The 21047-nt window shown below is 41.3% G+C and overlaps 1 long non-coding RNA gene across 1 annotated transcript in view; it reads left to right on the top strand.

Moving 5' to 3' along the window:
• Positions 1-21047, top strand: part of LOC123852748 (uncharacterized) — a 44014-nt gene that overhangs the window by 22637 nt on the left and 330 nt on the right. Inside the window, exons 2-4 of the long non-coding RNA XR_006792996.3 lie at positions 1062-1088; positions 14091-14281; positions 14607-14671. This is a non-coding gene — a long non-coding RNA (uncharacterized LOC123852748). The remainder of the gene's footprint in view (positions 1-1061; positions 1089-14090; positions 14282-14606; positions 14672-21047) is intronic.

The raw sequence follows: 21047 nt of genomic DNA on the forward strand, positions 1-21047 counted from the left end.
GAGAGGGACAAGCAGACTCATTGCTAAGCATGGAGCCCAAGGCAGGGCTCAATCTCACGACCCCAAGATCAAGACCTGAGCCAAAATCAAGAGTTGAATGCCCAACTGACTGAACCACCCAGGCACCCCAAAAATAGTACCTTTAACAGTTGTCTTTTACCCTAATCAGGGTGTTGCATAATAAAAAAAAAATACATCTCTGTTAGTTGGATAGCGTTCTTAGTTCAGAGAATCAGTGATTATAAGTGGACAAAAGGACTCTCTGGATATGATGCCTGGTGCTGTTCTTACTTCTCACATCCAGCAACCCAGCATGACATGTCAAAGATATGAGAAAAAGTGCCAAGCTAGAATAGAGGATTCTGCTCATAAATTGTACAACCATCATCAGTTATCAGAAGAAGTTGTTTTAGTTGGAGGGGCTATTGGAATGCCCTAGGGAAACCTTCTGATTCTTTATTGATTTGATTCAGTCAGGAGATACACTGCTCTATGAACCACTGACTTCATTCTTATGAGGTAGGGCAATTAGTTAGAAAGAGAAGAAATGTACTGTTTGAAAGAAAGACCATGAGAAGGGACACTCCCTTGCTTGAACTATGAACAATCCATTAGAGATCTAATAAAAGTTGACATTTTTTATAATATCTGAGCTGGGATGAAGTGTGGGAAGACAGGCAGCTCTGTGTCATTACTGCATACAAGGCCCTCCATTTTCCCACTCAAGCCTGTGAGGCCATTAACCCAATGTCCTCCAGCTCATTCCTCTTTTTGCCACATTCTGACCTCTGGAAAATTAGGTCAGTTAATACTTTAGGACATTTATCAAAATGATAGTTCTGAACTGATTTAGATAAGAAAGAATGCATATAATTTTAAAAGGTTTCTTTATCATGCATGATGTATTTACCCATAGTCATAACTTCATGAATGAGAAGAAGAAAGCATTCATCGTCAAGTGAGGAAAGAAATATTTTCTCCATCAGCAAAAAAGATATATATTTGGTGAGCACCTAACTACATATCAAAGAGACTTACACATCTTATTTCTTGTCTTTCAGGAGCTGCCCATTCTGAGTGGAAATCATGTAAGTGAAACAGGAACTATGGCATAAAAGCAATAAACCAGTTCATGAATACGCAGTGCCTTATTTACATCAAATTCAAGTCAAAAATGATTTAAGGCTAGGGATTAGGAATAGCAGTCTATCTGGGGTAAGACTAGGGAGGCTGGGGGTACAATTTCAATTCTAGTCAAGAGGGAGAAGTTTTCAACTCTTTCTAATCAATACAGAATATTCTTTAACTGTATACCTTAAAACAGCAAACTATGGTTTGAAATGATGACCTGAGAAAAGGGTCATCATTGTTTCTTCTTAGAAACAAGGAAGAGACAAAGCCCTGTGCTCTGTTGCCCACACAGGGCCTACGCTTGCCCCAGGGGAACTCGCCTGGCCTGTACTCACAGTCCAGAGGCTGAAGGCTGGAGGGCCTACTGTCTTAGGCTGCATTTGGGCACACTCTGGAGGTGAGCCCCAGAAGCAAAAGTGAGGAAAGTAAAGTGGGAAAGACAGGAGGAATACAAACCACTATGGTGTGTGCTATTGACTTGATTGTTTCTCTGGGCACTAGAGGCTCAGGCTTATTGTAGGAAAGTCCCTGAGGTCCCATGCTGAAAGTAGCTCTAAATTGTCCCCCCAAAAGATGGAAGCCTGGTCTATTCATTTATGATGAAGATGCCATGAATACACAATGGGGAAAGGACAGTCTCTTCAATAAATGGTGTTGGGAAAACTGAATAGCCATATGCAAAAAAATAAGACTGGACCATCTTACACCATACATAAAAATAAATTCAAAATGAATTACACACTTGAACATAAGACCTGAGACCATAAAACTTCCAGAAGAAAACATAGGGGGTAAGCTCCTTGACATCAATCTTGGGGATGATTTTATGAATTTGACACCAAAAGCCAAAACAACAAAAGCAAAAAAAAAAAAAAAAAAAAAAAATAGACTATGTCAAAACCTTCTGCACAGCAAAGGAAATTATCAACAAAATGAAAGGCAACCTACTGAATGGGAGAAAATATTTGCAAATCGTGGATCTGATAAGAGGTTAGTATTCAAAATACATAAAGAACTCATACAACTCAATAACCAAAAAAAGGTTTGATTGAGGAAGTGAATACACATTTTCCAAAGAAGACATACAGATGGCCAACAAACACAAGAAAAGATGCGTAACACCACTAATCATCAGGGAAATGCAAACCAAAACCACAATATCACCTCTTACCTGTTAGAATGGCTACCACCAAAAACACAAGAAATAACAAGTTGGTGAGGATGTGGAGAAAAGGTAGCTCTGGTGCCCTGTTGGTGGGGGCATAAAATGATGCAACCACTATGGAAAATAGTATGAAGATTCCTCAAAAAAATTAAAAATAGAACTATCATATGACCCAGGAGTCCACTTCTGGATATATACCTGAAGGAAATGAAAACAGAACCTCAAAGAGATATCTGCACTCCCATCTTCATTGCAGCATTATTTATGACAGCCAAGACATGGAAATAACCTAGGTTTCTATCAGAGAATGAATAGATAATGAAGATGTCACACACACACACACACACACACATAAAAAGGAGGAAATTCTGCCGCTTGCAACAACCTGGATGGACTTTGAGAGCATTATGCTAAATGAAATGTTAGAGAAAGGCAAATATTGCATGTCTTTATTCTTCAGTGACTTGAACAAATATATGGAACCTTCAAAAACAGACTCATAGAAACAGATTGGTGGTGGTCTGAGATGGGTAGGGTTGGGGGGGGATGTAAAGGAAATTGATGAAAATGGTCAAAAGGTGCAAACTTCCAGTTATAAGACAAATAAGTCCTGGGGATGTAATGTATAGCCTGGTGACTCTAGTTAACAATACTGTATCTGAAACAATAGTGTATCTGAAAATTGCTAAGAGAATAGATTCTTATTATAAGAAAAAAAAATGTATGCTTTGTGATGGATGTTAAACTTATTGTAACAATTTCACTACATATATATATATGTAAAATCATTATGTTGTAAATCTAAAGTGAATACAATGTTAAATGTCAATTATATCTCAATAAAACTCGGAGAAAAGAAAAGATAGGAGGTTGGGCATTATCAGTGTTGCTCCAGGGTTGTTCCTGAAGGCATTAAATCCCTTGAGCTTTCCAGCTACAATGTCCCCACCTGAATGAGTGAGTATAGCTTCAGAGGAAGTTCAAAGGTAAGAAACAAACATGCGAAAGGTGCTTGAGACAGGACACTGCAGCATTAACTGTCTGCTTCTCCTGCAGCTAAAATTGGAGGCGGGATGCGGGGTGTGTTACGGACACGAGTGTCTGCTGGCTAATCTCTTGCAGCTGTCAGATCTACTCATGTCCACATTGGATTCACTCAGTTGGATTCACCTGTCCTGGACACCCCAGTGGATGTCCTGAATTCTAGATATGCATCTCCCTGTCACATTATAGCAGCAACAGTAGCTCTTCATGATAATCAATTGATTTCTCCTGCCGGTATAGGTACTCCTTCCTTGCCTGGTAGTCTCCAGTCTTGAGACCAAATTGCCCAGGCTGTAGACTCGCTATAGATCAACTTTCATGGAAGCCTTACTGTGTCAAGGCCAAAGCAATCTTCTGGAACCAGAATTTTCAATTCATTAGAACTTAGAGTCGCAGGATGGATGGGTGCTGAGAGTGATGATGAGGTCAATCCTACTTTTGTCCTTTAGTTCCTGGACCTATGAAGTCTAGCTAACAGAGATGCAGCACTCTGTACCAGGCAGTAGTTCATTGCAGGTGCCCCATCCTGAAGGACAGAATCCCCAGGCTCATGCCTTTTTGAAACTTTGACTAAGCCATCCCGATGTTCTTACTGCTTCCAGGTAATGAGATATGTGGGAAAACCCACTGTATCCATGGTCATGTGCCCATTGTCATACTTCCTTTGCCATAAAATGGGCCCTTTGATGCAAGACAATGTTATCTGGGATCCCATGCCTATAAATGAAGCACCTTGTAAGCTCTCAGACCACTGTGCTTACAGATGTGCTGCAGGTGTGGAATGCAAACCCAAATCTAGGATAGTTGTCAGTTTCAATAAAGATAGAGCTCTTCTCCTTCCAGAGTTGACTGTGTCCAGTGTAATTTACCTGCCATCAAGAGGCTGACAGTTTATACATACCAAAAATAGAGCTCCTGATATTCTCCCTCAAACCTGCTTTCCTTTGATCTTCCCTGTCATAATTTATGGCAACGATATTCTTCTAAAGCTAAAAACAAAGCCTAACAACTTTGGGATAAGCCTAGACTCCTCTCTTTTTTTCATGCTCTGTAGCTGATGAACTAGCAAATCATGTTGGTCTGCCTTCAAAATATACCCAGAGTATGGTCTCTCCTTCCCCATTGCTACCCCAAATTTACCTCTGTCAACTTTTATCTGGATTATTGGAATAGCCTTTAACTGGTCTCCCTACTTCTGTCTCTGGCCCCATGAAGCCTATTCTCAATCAGTCATCTGGACCAATCCTGTTAAAACACAAATCCTGGGGCGCTTGGGTGGCTCAGTCGTTAAGCATCTGTCTTCAGCTCAGGTCATGGTCCCAGGGTCCCGGGATCGAGTCCCACGTCGGGCTCCAGTCCCACGTCGGGCTCCAGTCCCACGTCGGGCTCCCTGCTCAGTAGGAAGCCTGCTTCTCCCTCTCCCACTCCCCCTGCTTGTGTTCCTGCTCTCGCTATCTCTCTCTGTCAAAATAAATAAACAAAATCTTTAAAAAAAAAAAAAAAAACACACACACAAATCCTATCTTGTCATTCCTCAGTTCAAAACTTTCAAATGGCTCCCAGTGTCAATCAAAGAAAAAGTCAAAGGCCTTACAAGGGCCCATATATCCCTATGTGATCTGAGTCCTTGTGGCAGAAAGACTCCCAGGAGGCCCCATGATCCTCCCTCCTGGTGTCCATGTCTTTGTGTGATCCCCTCCCCTTGAGTATTGGTGGGAGCTGTGACTGTCTTCCAACCAAAAGAACACAGCAAAGGTGCCAGATGTCACTACTGTAATTACATTTATGGAACTTTATGTAACACTCCCTCTGCTTGCAGACTCACTCTCACTCTCCTGCTGGCCTTGAATAAGCAAGTTGCCATGTTGTGAACTGCCTATGGAGTAAGCCATCTGGTAGGCCTAAAGCTGAGGGTGGGGTCCACTGAGACCCAAGAAGAAACCTTTACGGCTCTCAGTCTTACAGCTACAAGGGAATGAATTCCAACAACCTGAGCGAGCTTGAATGTGGGTGCCTCCCTAGTTGAGCCTCCAGATGAGAACATAGCCCAGCTGACACCTTGACTGCAGCCTTGTGAGACCTGAGCAGAGGACCCAGTTAGGCTGAGCATGGATTCCCAACCCAAGGAAACCGTGAGCTAATAAATGGGTGTTGTTTCAAGCCTCACAGTTTGTGGTAATTTGTTAGCAGCAATACATGACAAATGTAGTCCTGTTTCTTTTCTGAACACATCTCCTCCCTCTGTCCTCACCATCCACTCTGCTTGAGCTACCTAGGCCTCCTCGTTGTGTCTCAGATGAGCCAGGCACCTGCCCATCACAAAGCCTTTGCAGGGCACCTGGGTGGCTCAGTCGTTAAGTGTCTGCCTTCAGCTCAGGTCATGGTCCCAGGGTCCTGGGATCAAGCCCCACATCGGGCTCCCTGCTCTGCGGGAAGCCTGCTTCTCCCTCTCCCACTCCCCCTGCTTGTGTTCCCTCTCTCACTGTGTGTGTCTCTCTCAAATAAATAAAATCTTTAAAAAAAAAAAAAAAAAAAGCCTTTGCATTTGCTGTGCCCCTTAGCTTGAGATATTCTTTCCTAGGATATACACATGGCTTTTTGCCCTCACTCACTTCTTGTTTTCACATAAAAGGCATCTTCTCAGTAGGCCTTCTCTAGCTAGCTTATCTAAAATTTCACCACCTTCCCTCATTTTATAACTTCCTTCCCTGTTTTATTTTTTCTCCTTGGAATTTATCATCCTATAACTTACGACATACTTTAATAATCTATCCTACTTATTGTCTTTTCTCTCTCACTAGAATGATAGCTCTGTGAGGACTGGGATTTTTGTGGTTTCACTCTATTTATTCACAGCAAATCCAGCCTGCCACACTGAATCACTCTTCAGCAGGTACACATTGAGAACACATCCTGGGTTTAGCCAGGACGAGGAGACAGAGGGGCGGGAGGGCTGTGTGTTTTCTGAGGAATGGTTACACTGTGAGATCAAGTCTAGGAGAGAAGTGGGGACATTCAGGAAGTGGTGTGTGATTTGAGGTCTCATTAAAATCCGGGAGCTCCTGGGCTGGGCTTACTAGATATTCAGGAAACTAGGAAGTGATGTTTGGAGAGGAGATGTTTGAAATTGAGATGCCAAGAATGTGCAAGGTCTGGGGTGTGGTTTTGTGAGTGGGTGGCTGAGATGAGGTGGAATAAGAGATTAGTGGCTGCAAAAGATTGCAGAACTGAGAGACCTGTGTGTTGGATGGACAATTTATTAAATTCTGAAGTCTCCGAGAATGGTGGTAGGTTGGGAGTGAAGTTACTCAAGTGTTCAAGTCACTGAAGAATAAAGGAACATAGTAGAGACATTGGCAATTCACAGCTGTGATCTAGGATGGTTGTAAGAGGGAAAAATTGCCTTCACTTGAAAGCTGAGGAAAACGGGAGGGCTGTGGTGGTGGCCAGGTTTTTGTTAGATCAGGGATTGCAGAGCTACCACCCTTGGGCCAAGTCTGGCCTGCCCCTGATTTTGTAAATGAAGTTTTATTGGACCACTTTGTTTCATAATGTCTATGGCTGCTTTTGGACCCAAATGGCAAAGTTAAGTAGTTGCAACAAAGACTATATGGCCCACAAAGCCTCAAATAGCTACTACATGGTCCTACACAGGAAATGTTTGAGGACCTGAGTTAGAGCAAGAAGAGGAATAGAATGTTCAGGCAAGAGGCTGAAGATACACTGGGACTTTGTGGGTGATGGACTATGAATTTCAAAGGGGCCTTTTGGAATGATTTGGGAGGAGGGTGAAGGGTGAAAGATGAGGGCACCTTCAGGCAACCTGGCCAACAATGGTGATCTTGAAGCTTGGGCTTCTAATGGTGATTGAGGCAGCCAGGGAGGTGAGAGGCATGAGTTGGACCCTTAGGACGCCACAGGCTGGGGGAGCTCCATATGCAAACAGGTGCTGCAGAACCTGGTACAGGAGCCTACAGCAACTGAAGACCATGGAAGGTTGACTTGCCCTCGGCCAATGCACAGGAACATGCAGCAGTGAACATCTCTGGGGTCTGGCCTTGCTCACATCTGGTCTGGGGTCAGCTCCCAGAGGACAGGCACTGCCTCATTCCTGACCGTGTTCCTGGAATACAGAGGAAGGGGCAGAAGGAAGGAGAGAGAAGGAGCAAGGCAGGCAGGTAAACCAACAATCCATGTCAATAAAAGTTAAAATGACAACTCTGGGTTACATATATTAGCTCTAGAAATTCAAAAACCAGATAAAATATTAGCAAGCTTTTCATATTAAAAATGTATCTTTATGACCTTAGACAATCAAAGTAAGAAATCTTATGATCATCAGTGCTCAAGCCTGTTCCAGGACCTAAAAATCCATAGCTCGGTACTGAGATACACCATGTATCTTATTCTCCTTGAATGCATTCTCCTTCTAATCAACTACCTGTAGCCCTAAACAGTGATTAGGGCGCTCCTTTAAAATTTACCCCAACTCTTGCAGGATAAATGAGTAACACATGGCTGCTGGCTAGCCCTGGTGGAACTGTTCTCCCGCTATTAACTACAACTTCTACCTGTCTCAGCCACAGGCAACCTTTCCCACCTTCCCTCAGAATAATGAAGTAGGAGGCATTGCTTCTCCTATCTCAGCCCCACTGTGCTAAGAAGACCCACACTCTGCTGCTTCCAGTCTTCTCCAGCTTCCCAGGAGGATACACAGTTTTTTGTTTGTTTGTTTGTTTGTTTGTTTGTTTTTATTCTTATGTTAATCCCCATACATTACATCATTAGTTTTAGATGAAGTGTTCCATGATTCATTGTTTGTGCATAACACCCAGTGCTCCATGCAGAATGTGCCCTCCTCAATACCCACCACCAGGCTAACCCATCCTCCCACCCCCCTCCCCTCTAGAACCCTCAGTTTGTTTTTCAGAGTCCATCGTCTCTCATGGTTCATCTACCCCTCCGATTTCCCCCGCTTCATTCTTCCCCCCCCCGCTACCTTCTTCTTCTTTTTTTTTTCTTAACATATATTGCATTATTTGTTTCAGAGGTACAGATCTGAGATTCAACAGTCTTGCACAATTCACAGCGCTTACCAGAGCACATACCCTCCCCAGTGTCTATCACCCAGTCACCCCATCCCTCCCACCCCACCCCCCACTCCAACAACACTCAGTTTGTTTCCTGCAATTAAGAATTCCTCATATCAGTGAGATCATATGATACATGTCTTTCTCTGTTTGACTTATTTCACTCAACATAATACCCTCCAGTTCCATCCATGTCATTGCAAATGGCAAGATCTCATTCCTTTTGATGGCTGCATAATATTCCATTGTATATATATACCACATCTTCTTTAGCCATTCATCTGTCGATGGACATCTTGGCTCTTTCCAGTTTGGCTATTGTGGACATTGCTGCTATAAACATCGGGGTGCACGTACCCCTTCGGATCCCTACTTTTGGGATACACAGTTTTTTACACCCCCAGAGAAACTTAATCCAAATTCCCAGTAGGTAACTGCCAATTCTAGAACACTCCATCCATTAACGACTACATTTTAATACATTGCCATTTCATAAGAGTAGAACAGCCCCCTCCCTTCCCTTGTCATCAGGAAGCTGTCTGCTGGATTCGCACACATATTGTTAAATATTTCTCAGCTCCGCTGCCTTTAGCAAAGGTCTCTCCCCTATAAACTTGCTCGGAGCAAATGGCCACTCCAACAGGAAAAATAAAAACAAGATTCTGATGAAATTTGATAGCACTTTTTAGCAAAGTTGATCTGGTTTCGTCACAGATATTCTGCAGGTAAGAAACCTAATTCAAGAGTGGAGAGTGAAGTCACTCTGAGAGCCAAAAGTTCTGAGAGCCAAAAATGATATCTGAAAATCATATTTGTAAATGTACCCAGAGGCTATTGCATGATGGACACCCATAGGAGCAGGGCCTTAGGCATCTGCCTGTGCCTGGGGCTGCTTGTGTTGATTGGCCAAAAATAGCAACAGCAAGTTTTCACCTAGGCTTGGACCATCATTCCCTCCCAGCTACAAATATAAATCCCAGCCTAAGGATCAAAGTGATTCCCTTACAAAGAATGTCTTCCATCCCCTTTACGGGCAAGTCTGAATTTTGTGGCAGGGCACAGTCTGTTCTCTCTGGAGCCAATGAATTTCTGTTATCATTCTTATAGCTGCTATCTCTTGTGTTATCATATTTACTTTTCTTTACTTCCTCTTGTCTGTGTGCTTTCTCTATCTTTCCTGCCCATTTCTACCTGTTCCTCTGGGCTTTGGAAAGCCAGGAGAGGAGAAATTCATTCTAATATGGAAGCTCTTGGGAAGACTTGACAGCATGGGTAATATTCCAGGGAAAGGAAACAAGATAATCTAAGTCACTTGGTATGTTCCAAGACCGACGAGCAGTTTATTGTGGCTAAAGCAAAGGATACATCCAACCTTGGGTCAGACTGTGAACTTTTATCCTAAAGGCAGTGGTCAGCCATGAAAGATTCCCTACCAGTGACATAACTAGGTTGATGCTGTAGAATCATCTTTGTATTACAGAGGTCTGTAATAGTTATATATGGTTGCATAACAACTCATTCCAAAATTTAGATTTCACATAACAAAGATTTACTCTCTTATAATTTTTGTGGGTGAGGAATCCAGCACAGCTTAGCTGAATGCCTCTCTTCAAAGTCTCTCCCAAGGCTGCAATCAAGGTGTCAGCTAGGATGGCAGTCTCCTCAAGGTCAATTAGGGAAAGATCCAATTCCAAGGTAACTCAAGTGGTTTGGGGCAGGACTCATTTCTTCATTGACTATTGCTTGGAGACCTACCTTAGTTCCATGACACTTCTCTCTGGGTTTTTTTCTGTGGGATGCCCACTTTCTGTAGGCAGAGCAGCTCACAGTCTGGCAACTGGCTCCATCAGCAGGGGCAACTGAGAGAGCAAGTAAGACTGAAGTTAGAGTCTTTTTGTAACCTAATTTCAGAAGGGACATGATATTATTTTTGGTGTGTTCTGTTCATTAGTAGGGAGTCACTAGGTCTGGCCCCTCCTCAAAGGGAAGAGATTACACAGGACATGAATTCCAAGAGGTAGAAATCACTGGAGCTCATCAAAAAATAGGAGCAGGATCAGGAGACAATATTATCTAGAATCCAAGGAAGAAGGGGGTTTCAAAAAGTGGAAAGTCATATATGGCATGGACGTATCAATGCCCTCTAGCCAAAGCTTGCCAGGAACCCACATGTAGCTGAACAAGTTGGGTGTATTACTTGTCGCAGGAGGGAAGGCACACACCATGGGAACCATGGGGTCTCTCGGTAAGATGGTGTTAGAAGCTAAGATGGAAACTGGGCTTTGGATGAGCGACTGGGGGGTTAGTCTAAGGAAGCAGGGGCTCACTGTGAACTGGATGTTGTCAGAGGGCAGGGACAGTTCTGTGATTGGCTATCTCAGTCAATCTTATCGACAGGGAAGGAGAACTAGAAGGAGGACAAAGTTGTAATTAGTCAAGAAGAAGCAGTCACTTGTTTTGGCTGAGAGAGAGGGTGTTTCGTATTTTATGGTGGCACAGTGACTTTGGTATTGTCTGTTTTTAAACAAAATTTTGAAGTGGCCTTGTTTTGGCTCATTTTACCATGGTCTAAGGGTAGCCTTGTCTGAGATTACTGTTCTGTGAGGCTGTTTATGTCTTAGAGGAGAATAACATAACCTAGCCATGAGTGACAAGCCAGCTTCAAAAAGTCAGGGAAGACAAGTAGAGGATAAGAACATGGCTCTGGAACCAGACTACCCAGATTTAAGTCTGGACTTCACCGTGCACTAGCTCTGTGACCTGGGCCCATTGGTAAACCTCTCCATACCTTAGTTTTTCCACCTTAGAGTAGAAACTATAATAGTACCTATCTTGTTGGCTTGTTATGAGGATTCATGAGTTAATATACGTGTGAAGTATGCAGAACAAAACTAGCATGTGAGAACTACGTGTATGTGGATTATCATTATCATCTGTGACCCCTGAAGGGGCCATTTTGTTAGGGTAGTAGAAGGCAGAAGCCAGACTCAATGACCAAAGATAAACAGCAGTGGATGAAATAAGGTCAGCATGTGTTGAACAGCCCTTCAAGAGGGATAGTGACAGGAAGACCTGGAAATCATGCAGAAAGAGGAAGGGGATTGGTTTATCCGAGGTCAGTATAGAGCAGTGCCTCTCGAAGACTGTTAGAAATACAAAATTTCACACACTCCAAGTGATTCTTTTTTTTTTCAATAGTTTTGTTGAAGTATAATTGACATACCATAAATGGCACCTATTTAAAATATACGATTTGGTAAGTTTTGACATACGCATGCACCATAAAACCATCACCACAGTCAATAATGAACATTTTTATCACCCCTTGGTAATCCCCCCTTCTGCACACCTCCCCCCACTGTCCCCAGGTGGTTCTGATACTGACGTGTTGAGAACCACAGGGGATGTGAAATGAATTCTGCCACTAAAAGGACCTAGAGTCATGGCTCAAAAAATAGTAATAAAGATGAAATCCTAACAGTGAGGGAAGGAAGGAAATGGGAGATAAGCGACAAGATCAGCATCTGGGAAAGGCTGAGGAGGCTTGCCAGCCCCAACGCTGAGAACGGGGTGTTTGCTGAGCTCTTTCACTAGGCCACCGGTGCAAGGAGCAGTGATGACATTCAAGGAGCTTTCCAAAGGCCACCACTCATGCACTTTTGCTAGGAAAGTGCTTCAACTCCAGGTCTCTGTTCATGGTACACCCCTGCTCAAAACCAATGGGGGCGCCTGGGTGGCTCAGTTGGTTAAGCCCCAACTCTTGGTTCCAGCTGGGGTCATGATCTCAGGATTGCGAGACTGAGCCCCTCATTGGGCTCCATGATGGACATGGAGCCTGTTCTCTTGCATGCGCTCTCTCTCTCTAAAAAACAAACAAACAAACAAACAAAAAATTCAATAGATTCCCTTTTCTACAAGGTGCAGTAAAAGCAAATAGACAAATGAACAAACAGCAACAAAACCTCAGCCTATCGATACTTGATACAATCTGGCTGCCTGCCTTCCAACACTATCTCTCACTCTTTCCACTCCAGTCTGCTCGGATCTTGTCCCGTGGGTTTGCTTCGGTTCTGCAATATGCATCCTCCTTTCCTTCCTTCAGAGAGCGGGTCCCCCTCCTCTGAGGGTCCACTACCCAGCCATTTAAACATCGCTTCAGCCGGAAGCTCTCTCTGGCCACACACCTGGGATGACTCTCTCTTTGCTCCGAATGTTTATATGATATTCTTGTTGAGAGTGGCAAATCCCTAACAGCAAGGATTGTGTGTACCTTGCCATTGCACCCCAGCCCCTGGCACGCTGCCTTGAACATACTCATTGAATGTTTGCTGACGAGTGAATGGACGAACCAATGAATTTACCTGGAACTATTTATCTTTCATTTATGTGACTGTGGCAGTCCACCAGGGTTTTTCTACCTTGGCACTTTTGACATTTTAGGTCAGATAATTCCCTGTGGTGGGGGCTGTCCTGTAAGTTTAGCAGCTGTTTAACCAACTGAGCCACCCAGGCGCCCAAGTTTAGCAGCTGTTTAAACCAGATGTTTAGCAGCGTCTCTGGCCTCTACCCACTAGATGCCAGGACCTCCGTCTTTCCAGCAGACAACCAAAAATGTTTTCAGACATTGCCTCCTGCCGCTGGAGGGGGAAGGAGAGCATAACCCTGGTTGAGACCCTTGAGAATTAACTTCCCAGGTTTTCCTGTAAAACATTTATTATAAAAAGGAGAGTGGCAACAATCTAACTCAGGTCAAGGAAAGAAGGAAAATGTTTAACATTTGGAACGCTTCCTAAGTCTTAGGAGACCCCTGACACTTTTCTAAGTGGCTTTCTCCCCATTTCCCTAGTGCATAGACAGTCCATCAATTCCTGCTAACAGCAAAGGAAAATAGAACTGGAGTAGTGAAGCTTTAAGAATGGAAAGGCTTCAAGGAAGTTGGTATTTTGAAATAGGGTGCCTGTTAGGTTCCTCAAATGGAGCTATGCAGGTATCTCTCACTTTGTCTCCTCATAAAGCCTGCTGTGTATGATCTATAACCATCTGTTCTCAGGAACTGAAGATGGTAAATCACTTCCCCACATTTGTTATGAGATAAAACATTTCCCATCTTGACTTCGTGTGGACAAGTTCTGAAAGTGACAAAGTCAGAAAACACTGATTCATGCTCCGTCTCTCTGAGCTAATCTAGATCTTTACAATCTTAAGTATTGCCCCCACCATCTCATAGATCCGGTCTGAGTTTTAATATAGTCATTTTCTTCCTTATTATAATATGATATATGGTGTTCATTTTGCAAGTCTAATTCAATGAATTATTTGCTCAATGGGCTATTAAAATGGAGGAACAGCCTGTTACCCTAAGCCTCTGTCTGATTGCTCTGAGTCCAGGCATCCCTCCTACCAGCACCACCCAGTGCCCCCACTGTTTTGCCCGCCCCAGCTGCAGGCAGGTTGCTGCCTTTCTCCTTTGCAGCCTCTTCTTCTTCCCACTTCTCCCTCTTCTTTATTCTCAATCTACTTCACGCTGACATTCTCCTTTGATCCTTTTATGCTTTATAGACCCTTTGTCTTGCTCTCATACTCAGCTTCTGTCTGTGTTATGTGCTTCAATTTCAAATCACCAGGAACATAAGCTGCGTATCACTGTTTTCCTCCTTTAGCCACAAAAGCAAAGAGAAAATAAAAAGGAACTCATCTTTCTGCCTGAGTGAAACCTTATTCATGCGGTTAGTCGGTGGGTCTGTTGCTCAACACCAGCTGGAGTGAACACTGGACACGATCATCTTAATGAGGGAACTTCTGATGCAAATGAAAAGCATATGCTTGCGGGAAAATAGCCTGGAAAAATATGGTAAGATACCCATCAGGAGGAAAATCAAACATAATAATGATGTTCTTATTGTGTTGTGTTGATATCATAACAATACTCAGCTTTCCACAGAATATTAGAATTTGTCCTTGATATGATGACTCTGGAGTTAATTTTGAGTGTGTCTCACACAAATGGGAAATATCTTTGATCTGGGTCATTAATAAGCAGTGAGAGATTCAGCTAGCTGAAGTCAGAACAGCTCTTCGGCAAGATTGCCCCTGGAAGTCAGCCCCATGGTGAAGGATTCTGCCATTATGTGCAGGTCACTGTGTCTACATCCATTTCTTTCTCTCATTTCTACAAGGAGCATCCAGAGCTGTAGAAGGCATAAACTATCTAAAATGGAGAAACGAACACATAACCAGAAATGTGAGTAGACGTATAATAGCAGCTTAACAAATATTACGGACCAGTTTGGAGAACAATGATCCACTCTTCATTCCTAGAGAAACCTTACGCTCTCTCCCACTGGCCCTGTTCATCTTTGAACTCTTTTATTGACTTGTCACTGTCCCTGATTACATATGCAGCCTGCGGAACCTAGAAGGGAAGATATTCCAGGTCCTTACTCCCGACTACCAGAAAAGTCTTTTCGAAACCAAAAACACTTATTTATCTCTTCTAACCCCAGGGAAAGCTGAGAGTTTGACAGACAAGCAAGCTTAGAAAGGCAATTGTGCTTTGCCTAAGAGGGAAAGATGATGGCAACCTTTGCAAATATGGAAACGTGGACTGCAGCCTATCAGAGAACCAGAAGTAAAACATGGAGACTATATCAATTCCTCCTGAGTAGATCTTCACAACATGGCCTCAGTATTCCATTTGATATGAATTCCCTGAATAACAAATATATTCACATTCATACTGTAGTCCAAAATTTATTTTCCAAAACCAAATAGAAATAATCTTTAATATCCATGCTATTACCTTTCAATAAAAATGAAGATATTTTTCCTTATGTGTTTATTAATCAGAACATTTTAAAACTTGGCTGATTTTTTTAAAAATGTAGTTTTATCATATAATATAAAAGGAGTATTGGTAAAAAATACCTCATTTTTATTATGACATTGACATTTCTCTTCATGAAGAGAAGCAAGATAATGCCAATACTATTTTAGCCTTTCTCCCTTATGAACTCGATGAATTCATAAAGATAAATGTCACAAACAGAGATTAGCAATCATGCAGTATATATTACAAGGGATTGCATTTTGATCTGACAGGAGGTTTGGCTTTGCAATATTTTTTAAAGTATTGTAAAATTTCAGAGGTTTTTTTGTTTTAATTTTAGCTTTTCAGCTGATGTAATATTTTCTTTTTCTCTTCTCTTCCTCTCTTCTTTTTTATTCTCTGAATCACACTTGTTTTCTGAGACTACATTTCTACCAACCATACATAAATCTATTTTCTATGTTTTCCCCATTCTCAATTATAATGAACCCTTGAATTGTAACCCTCTGGGAAATAAGATTAAACAGTCCATAAGTTCAAGTAGTCTTCATGTAATTCTGAAGTAAAAATATGGCAAACTGTCAAATCTGGAAGTGAGAAAGGGAATACTCACAACAGTCCTGTTTGAGCTCTTACAGACTTTGAAGTATTTGGTAGGAGTCCAAAGAAACCCTCAACACAGAACATGACTAATGTGATTTTATGCATGCTGTACCATTGCTCAGAGCTCTGGCTTGATCATGTAATAATGGGACCCTGCTTTTATGCAGAAAGTAGATATGAGGACTAGAGCATGACCAGCATGACCAGGACTTGAAACCACTAAGCAGGAGTGCAGGAAAATTGTATTGGCAGCTTGAATACACCAAAGTATAAAGTTCAGATGTTGGTATAAGTCAGCAGAAGCCTGAATGGTGGGAAAGAAGTGGTATTAACTGTACTTTGGAAAAAATCTGATAGTAGTGGAGTAAGCGAAAGGTGCTTATGGAATGTTATTACGGTTCACTAAGATTCTTGAGAATTTGCCATTATGAATAAATAACCAACCAGCTTGCTTTTGAGAGGACCCAGGAGCAACACTGAGTCATTATTTATTTAGAAATACTCCCAGGAACTGGGTAAAATATAAAGGCTTAGAGGATAGTGAAGGTTCTGGACCACAGGAAAGAAAGATGGTATTAAATTATCTATCCTCATCATCTGTTACAGTATTCTTGATTCTACCTAGTATAAAGAAGGAAGCTGATCCCTAATTGCATCATAAGAAAATAGGGTATGATCAAAGAAGTCTTTCTAAGGCAGTTAATAATTATGAAACACTAAAATAAAAGTTGGCTAGAAGAGGCTTCCAAATCCTTTCCATCTTTTGTGAGGAAACAGAGGTAAAGGGAAGGCTAACTATCATTTGTTAAAAACTTACCATGGAAAGACACCCATTTAAAGCCTCTGCAAATTGTCCTAAGGGCAAAGAGCAAATAAAGAAAACATCGATTCAAGAAAATCCATGAAATTTTGCTAAGAAAGATGAGTGTCTGTGGTGTTTGAGCCAAGACTGTTCTCCATTCCCTCTCCCTGCTGCAGCCAAGAACGCAGGCCTGTCTCTCCCCGCCCAGCTCCCAGTAGGAGGGCTTTCTTCCCAAGAGGACAGAAACTCAGTATTTCTCACACATACACCCCCACTACCTGTTGCTGAGGCTAAGTCCTAGGCAAGTGTGATTGAGAGGTGGGGACTCCCTTCCTCTGAACAGTTCTGATTCATGGGATGGAGGTTCTACTTTGGGCACAGCTTGCTGAGCATTCTGGAGCCCTGAGAGCTCTTGCCTCACCTTGTGGTTCCCTGACAAGAGAAGCAAGCCGAGAGAAGCTCAGGCTGCTGCCCCTCTGCACACCTCTCAGTCTACCTGGCACCCAGCTCCTGGAGAAGCAGAATCAGAGTGAAGGTTGTCATTATCCACACTTCAAGCTCCAGACTCCTGTTTTAAAGATTTTGCCTAGGGGAAAAAGAGGCTGCAAAACCCATAGCTCTCAGTCTCTTCCTAAATATATTGACTTCATTTGCAACAAAGATGGATACTTTTTTTTTTTAATGTTTTATTTATTTATTCATGAGAGTCAGAGAGAGAGAGAGAGAGAGAGAGGCAGAGGCAGAGGGAGAAGCAGGCTCCCCACCTAGCAGGGAGAAAGATGGATAGGTTTAAACTTAACAAGCTCTCAAGAACAGTGGAGGTTGTGGTAAAAGGCAATTGAAAAGAGATTCAAAATACTAGCCAAATTGTTATGCACCAGGGCATTGTGAAAGCACTACAGCAGTAACAATTACTAGAGTTTAACAACTGAGGGTGGTCAGAAAAATAGGGAAATAGAGCCTTATCAAAGCCACTGCCATTCCAGTGTCATTTTATAAATTAAGATGTATATGGTAAACCCTAGCACAACTACTGAAACAACACAAGAAATATACTGACAAATTAAAGTGCTACACTACAAAATATTGATTTACTATAAAAGGAAGCAGTAGAGGAGGGCTAGAGGAAGAAAAAGGCATAAGACATAAATATCAAAAAGAAAAATGGCAGACATCAATCCAATTACATCAATAATAATGTTAAATGTGAATGGATTAAAGAATTAAATCAAAAGGCAGAGATTGTCAGACTCAATTTTAAAAAGTAAGATCAAACTATATGCTATCTGTAAGACATACACATTAGACTCAAATATACAAATAGATTGAAGTAAAAGGATAGAAAAAGATGTATCATGCAAACAGCAATCATAAGAAAGATGGAATCACTATGCTGAGTGCAAATAAAATTAACTTTAAGATAAAAATATGCCACTAGAGATAAACATGGACATTTTATAATGATATGTATGAATTGGCAAGATATATAAATTGCATACATATATGCACCTAAAACAGAGACTCAAAACACATGAACCAACAACTGACATAACTGAAAGAAGAAACACACCATTCAACAATAGTTGGAGACTTTAATATCTCACTTTCAATAATGGATAGGAAATTAGGCACAAGATCAACAAGGAAATAGAAGACCTGAACAACTATAAACTAACTAGAACTAACAGACATCTATAGAAAATTCCACCCAATTAACAACAGAATATATACATTCTTCTCAAGTACAGCATGACATATTCTCCAGGATAAACTATATGTTAGTCTGTAAAACAGGCATTGTAACCCTTTGGGAAATAAGATTCAACAGTCCACAGTCTCAGGTAGTCTTCATAATATTCTGAAGCAAAAATAAGGCAAATTAAAGGACAGAAATAATATATAGTATGTAAACATAATAAAATACAAAGTATGTTCTCCAACCACAGTGAAATGATATTAGAAAGTAATAGCAGAAAATATTTAGGAAACTTACAAATATGTGGATATTAAACAACACACTTCTAAATAACAAAGGGGTCAATGAAGAAATCACTAGGAAAATCGGAAAACACTTTGAGATTAATGGAAATGAAGAGCTAGAGCACAGCTTAGAGGAGAACTTATAGTTGCAAATGCATATAATAAGAAAGAAAAAAGATTTCAAATCAATGACTTTAACCTTCTGTCTTAAGACACTGGAAAAAAAGAGCAAACCAATCCTAAAGCAAACAGGAAATAATAGAGACTAAAACAGAAATTAACAAAATGGAGGATAGAGAAACAACAGGGTAAATCAATGAAAGGAAAAGCTGGCTCTTTGAAAAGATTTTAAAAATTGACAAACCTTTAGGTAGATTAACCAAGAAAAAAAAAGAGAGAAAGCAGTCAAATTACTAGAATCAGAAATAAAAAAGAGGACACTATTATTGGCCTTACATAATTGTTTTAATGGATCATAAAGTAATAGTATGAACAATTGTACAGTAACAAATTAGATAAATTAAGTAAATGGGCAAATTCTTTGAAAGATAAAAACTACTAAAACTGACTAAAAAATACACTATCTGAATAAACCTATAACAAGTGAAGGGATTGAATTGATAACCAAAAACTACCCACAAAGAAAATCTCACACCCAGCAGCAGACTCACTGCTGAATTCTTTTTTTTTTTTTTTAAAGATTTTTATTTTATTTATTTGACAGAGAGAGAGACAGACAGCTAGAGAGGGAACACAGCAGGGGGAGTGGGAGAGGGAGAAGCAGGCTCCCGGCCGAGCAGAGAGCCCGATGCGGGGCTCGATCCCAGGACCCTGGGATCATGACCTGAGCCGAAGGCAGACGCTTAACAACTGAGCCACCCAGGCGCCCCTCACTGCTGAATTCTATCAAACATTTAAAGAATTAATACCAATTCCTCACAAAGTCTTCCAAAAAGTAGAAGAGAAGGGAATATATCCCAACTCATTTTATAAGGCCAGTATTACCAAACTAAGCAATCACAGGAAAAGAAAATACTAATATCTCTTATGAATATGGACACAAAAATCATCAACAAAATACTAGCAAACTGAATGCAGCAGCATATAAAAAGAATTACACACCATGACCAAGTAGGATTTAGCCCAAGGATGTGAGATTGGTTCAACATCTGAAAATCAATTGACGTGATATATCATATCAATAGAATTTTTTAAAATCACATGATTATCTCAATAATTGCAGAAAAAGCATTTGACAAAAATCCACCACCATTTCATAATAAAAACACTTGATAGGAACGCCTGGGTGGCTCAGTCGTTAAGCGTCTGCCTTCGGCTCAGATCACGGTCCTGGGGTCCTGGGATCGAGCCCCACATTAGGCTCCCTGCTCAATGGATAGCCTGCTTCTCCCTCTCCCACTCCCCCTGCTTGTGTTCCCTCTGTCGCTATGCCTCTCTCTGTCAAATAAATAAATAAAATCTTAAAAATAAATTCTCTTAGGCAGTTAAAGGGGAGGTTAAAAGCTCCTCCTGAGCCTTTTGGGCCTTGATTGTCTTCCAGTCAAAATAATCCACATGCTGAAGTGGCACATTCTGGGAGACTTGTTCCACACCCAAGAGCCTTTGTACATTGCCAGTGAGAATATGAAATGGTGCAGCCTTTTTGGAAAAGAGTCAGGCAGTTTTTTCAACCATTAAATGTAGAGATAGCATATGACCCAGGAATCCCTCTCCTTAGGTATAGATCCAAGAGAAATGAAAACATAGGTCTGTATAAAAATCTTTTACACGTGTTTATAGTAGTGTTACTTGTCATAGCCAAGAGGTGGAAACAGCCCAATGTTTGACTGGATACGTGGAGAATGGTTAATTGAAAGTGGTACATCCATACAATGAAATACTCTTTGGCCTGGAAGAAGATTAAAGTACCGATACATGCTGTAACTTAGATGAATCTTGATTAAATTATGCTAAGTGAAAGAACACACAGACACAAAAAAGATCACATATTATATGATTCCATTAATAAGAAATGTCCAGAACAGGAAAATCTGTAGGTACAGAAAGTAGATTAGGACTGGGGGTTAAGGGTAAGAGAATAGAGAGGTGATAAGGAAAGGGTAGGGAGTTTCCTTTTGAGGTGCTGAAAATGTTCTAAACCATGAACCATGTTGATGGTTGCATGTGTCTGTGAATACATGAAAACCACTGACTTACATGCTTTAATGAGAGAATTGTATGCAATGTGAATTATATCTCAATAAAGCCGTTAAAAAAAAAAAAGAAGGAAAACTACCCCAAGCTTAACACAGCACTAACAATTTCTACTTACCAATGTCTCATTTTTAGGTTCCCTTTTTTAAGGTGAGGAAACTGAGGCTTAAAATGTTTAAGTAGCTATGTCAA

The sequence above is a fragment of the Mirounga angustirostris genome, unplaced genomic scaffold (assembly GCF_029215605.1).
Source record: "Mirounga angustirostris isolate CCGP_5_RB_7025 unplaced genomic scaffold, mMirAng1.0.hap1 SCAF_14, whole genome shotgun sequence".
NCBI classification, from domain to species: domain Eukaryota; kingdom Metazoa; phylum Chordata; class Mammalia; order Carnivora; family Phocidae; genus Mirounga; species Mirounga angustirostris.